Source organism: Piliocolobus tephrosceles, chromosome 14, assembly GCF_002776525.5.
Source record: "Piliocolobus tephrosceles isolate RC106 chromosome 14, ASM277652v3, whole genome shotgun sequence".
NCBI classification, from domain to species: domain Eukaryota; kingdom Metazoa; phylum Chordata; class Mammalia; order Primates; family Cercopithecidae; genus Piliocolobus; species Piliocolobus tephrosceles.
The window spans coordinates 29,469,014-29,473,384 of record NC_045447.1 but is presented as its reverse complement, the minus strand read 5'-3'; the positions used below and the strand labels follow the sequence as shown (position 1 = coordinate 29,473,384).

The window sequence follows — 4,371 nt, the reverse complement described above, 5'->3', positions numbered from 1 at the left end:
AGTAATCCCATTGGCTCTTTATTATTATTAGTTAAGACCTTTATTAACAGGTGCTTGCAGTTTGTTGACGTTTTTGAAAGCATCAAGTTGTAAACTTTTATTACAAATTTAAAATGAAGTTATTAAAATCTCAACCTGACCAGAGAGGAAACAATTTAAAAACCTTTAAAGGCGTATTGAGAAAAAAACAGGCTTAAAAAAAAACACACACACACATTTGTTATGACCAAAAAGAGACGTCTTTAGGTAAAAATAATAAAAACCCCATGCTGCTTAGATAATACAGATAGTTCTCTTTATCTGGTCAATGGGCAAAAAGCAAGCACTTAAGGTCTTCAGCTCCAATCTTTTGTTCATTTCTTATTGCTGGAATTTGATATTTCTTCTTGTTGGATGACTAAACTGGGTGATGGTAGAGATGGTAAGTCGGCATTTACTCAGCCCCGCCCTACTCAGCCTCGGGAGCTGACGAATTCTCAGCTGGTGGATCGGTTGCTTTTGTCTCTTTGCCATCTTGTGGTTTAGGGTTTTCTTTTCTTTTCTTTTCTGTTTTTCTTTTTCTTTTTTTTGAGACGGATCCTCGCTCTTGTCCCCCAGGCTGGCGTGCGATGACTAGACCTCTGCTCACTGCAACTTCTGCCTCCCGAGTTCAGGCGATCCTCCTACCTCAGCCTTGCGAGTAGCTGGAACTACATACAGGAGCCTGTCACCATGCCTGGCTAATTTTTGTATTTTTAGTAGAGACAGGGTTTCACCATATTGGCCAGGCTGGTCTCCAATTACTGACCCCAGGTCATCCACCCACCTCGGCCTCCCAAAGTGCTGGGATTACAGGCATGAGCCCCCATGCCCGGTCGGTTTAGGGTTTTCTGGGCATCTGCATCGGTAATTGAAGTTGCGGCGGTACCGACGTTGAGGTGGCTGCTGACCTTGGGTCTCACCTCTTTGATTTTCTTTATCCTCTTCATTGCCGTCCTCTCTAGGCTGTCTTTGGCAAGGAGGGCCCCTGCGGAATCGTGGTCTATATCCCTGATACATACTCTGCCGCAACGATCTACCTTGTTCTCCCGCACCCTGGTTGTCAGCATTCTCCATCACTTCTCCCTGCACAGGAGGGTTGGAATACCGCGGCCCACGCCCATAGGGTCTCGCATGTAGGAAGGTGGGAACCGTCGCCTGCGGTAGGGCCAGCGTGGTTGAGCCTGGCCTTCGGGAGCGCTCTCCTGTCCCTCGTTCTTTCCCCTACTCTCACTATTCCTGTAATTTTGCTGGTAATTGAGTGGAGGACCCCTATGACATGGATAGCATCTATAAGGGTTACCGTCTGCTGCATATTTACTGCCTTGAACTGGAAGACCAGCAGGACCTATAACATGTGCTGCCTCCGCACCCTTTTCTCCTTCAACAACATCAGACTCCACAGTCTCTCCATTTCCTACACTGCGAAGGTACCTCCTGGGGTTTATTCTTCTTTTTGGCAGTCTGGGGTACAAATATATCTTCCTTGATGTCTTTCCTGTATGAAACCATATCCGTTCTTATGTTGAACCATTTTACTATTCCCAAAACCTTAGTTGCGATGACCTGCTTGTCCCCGCCGGCAGGTGCCGCTGATGTGAAGCCGTCTGGGCCACCGCTTCCTGCGCCGCTGCCCGTAGTGCCTGGCGTTGTGTCACCGGCGCTGAGGGCGGGGACGGCGGGCGGCTGCTGGGTCTCGGCCTCGCTGCTGAAGGTTGCGGTGATGGGAACTGGGGCCGGCTGCGGCAGCTGCGGCTCCTCCCGGGGTGTGATGGTAACTAGCGCCGGCGGCGGCGGTGGGGGCTGCTCAGGGATCTCTGGGGTCCGCTCTCCGCTCCCGCTACCGATCGAACTCTTGGCTCTCTTAAAAAGTTAGTGTGGCCGGGCGCGGTGGCTCACCCCTGTAATCCCAGCACTTTGGAAGGCCGAGGCGGGTGGATCGCCTGAGGTCAGGAGTTTGAGACCAGCCTGACCAACATGGTGAAACCACGTCTCTACTTAAAAAAAAAAAAAAAAAAAAAAAAAAAAAAAATTAGCTGGGCGTAGTAGCTTGCGCCTGTAATCCCAGCTACTCGGGAGGCTGAAGCACTCAGGAGGCTGAGGCAGGAGAATCGCTTGAACCCGGGAGGCCGAGGTTACAGTGAGCCAAGATGGCGCCACCGCACTCCAGCCTGGACGACAAGAACGAGACTCCGTCTCCAAAAAAAGAAAAGGTTGGTGTGCAGTAGTTTTGGACATGCTGAAATGACTAAAATTGAGACTGAGAAAAATAAGTGTATTAATCGTGGATCATAGCTCTTTTTCTAAACCTATTTTTGGATTGCATTTTGCTCTAATAAAAAACAGGCTTACTTGGAGAAGTATTTGTTCAAAGACAGGTCTTTATGAGTAATCTTTGGAGGAAGATGAAGTGGGTTAATTTTACTTTAAAAGCTCTGTGGGATGCCAAAGCTGGTAGGATGTGCGAAAAGATGGGCTTATGGTATTTTAAAAATCAATTTGAAAAGAGTTGTGATTCGTATTTCTATCCCAGTTAATAATCCTGAGTTTGAATTTTGTGAAAGATCGTTACAACGACTTAACTGAAACAGGATCAGGCAGGTATTTCATATTCTGGTACATTCTTTATGATCATTCACTGGCTGGCAGACTCCACATGTCGTTTCGCTGGGTCCAGGAACCTCCCTGCTGTTTTCAGCCTCCACTAAAAAAATTCAGTGTAAAATATAGACCTGATGCAGTCATGTTCCTGCTTAAAAATCCTTACTAGCTTTCCCACTTCTCCCAGAATAAATAAAGTCCAAAGACATTCCAGGCTTGCAAGAGCTGATCGTCAGTTGATCTGGTAAGCTTATTTTCTGGTTTTTACACATCCTTTTTTTTTCCTTTTTTTTGAGACAGAATTTCCCTCTGTCACTCAGGCTGGAGTGTAATCGTGTGATCTCAGCTCATTGCAGTCTCCGCCTCCAGGTTCAAGTGATTCTGGCGCCTTAACCTCCTGAGTAGCTGGGACTATAGGCGCATGCCACCAAACCCAGCTAATTTCTGGATTTTTAGTAGAGACGGGGTTTCACCATATTGGCCAGGCTGGTCTTGAACTCCTGGCCTCAAGTGATCCGCTTGCCTCGGCCTCTCAGACTGCTGAGATTACAGGTATGAGCCACCACACCTGGACACACATCCTCTACTTCCTCTTTTTCTTTCTTTCTCTTTTTAAAATTAAGGTAAAATTCAATAACATAGAATTAACCACTTAAACAAGCAATTTGTGACGTTTCGTACATTTACAATGTTGTGCAACTGACACTACTATCTAGTTGTAGAGCACTTACACCACCCCAGAAGGAAACCCTGTACCATGAAGCAGTCACTCCACATTCTCTACTCCCTTAGCCCCTGGCAACCACCAATCTGCTTTCTGTCTCTATGGATTTGCCTATTCTGGATATTTCATATACATGGAATAATAATAATATTTGACCTTTTGTCTGGCTTCTTTCACTTAACATAATGTTTTCAAGGTTCATCCACATGGTCACATTTATGAGAACTTCATTCCTTTTTATGGCTGAGTAATATTCTGTTGTATGGATATATCATACAACTTGTTCATCCATTCATCCATTCATGGACATTGGGTTGTTTCTACATTTTGGCCATTGTGAATGGTGTATGCATATCCATGTATACTGATCTTCAATCCTTTTGGGTATAAACCTGCAAATGGAGTTACGGGGTTGCACAGTAATTCTGTTTCACATTTTGAAGAACCATCAAATCATTTCCCCTCCTTTCTCTTGTGTTCCAATAATACAGTACATTCAAGACAATTTTTGTCAAAGCACAATGATACGATGTCTTTAATTATAACAGGCTGTATATGTACCCAAGGGCAAGGACTGTGTCATTTGTGAATCTCCAGTACCTGGCACACGGCTGCACAAAGGTGCTCAATAAATGTTTGTGGGATTGGATGGGTTATAGACAGCTTTATTCTTAGGGAAGATATGGTGTATGTAAGGCTTTGAATATGAGAAGAGCTAAGTGTGGGTAGGGGTAGGTAAGGCAGAAAAGACCTTGCCAACTCCTTTGAACAAAGGGAAAGGAAAAAGGTATGATAGAACTAGTTCCCCTTAGACCTGGCTTCTCTTGCTGGCTTGCCTTTGATGAACTTATTGTAAATCTCTGGGAAGTTAAATTCCCCTCTGTCAATGAGAAGATTGAATATTTTAGTGATATTCAATTTTTTTGTTTGCTTTAAGTTGTGGAAATATTCCCTGCCCCTCCCTTCCACCCAACCCCAATATGAAGTCACCAATGAAAGCCCAGTGTGGTTGGAGTGTGCGTTTGAGG

The 4,371-nt window shown here is 45.2% G+C and overlaps 1 pseudogene; it reads right to left on the bottom strand.

The window, feature by feature from the left end:
• Nucleotides 1-433: 433 nt before the first annotated feature.
• LOC111536820 lies at nucleotides 434-1,871 on the bottom strand (annotated as a pseudogene).
• Between the last annotated feature and the right edge of the window lie 2,500 nt (nucleotides 1,872-4,371).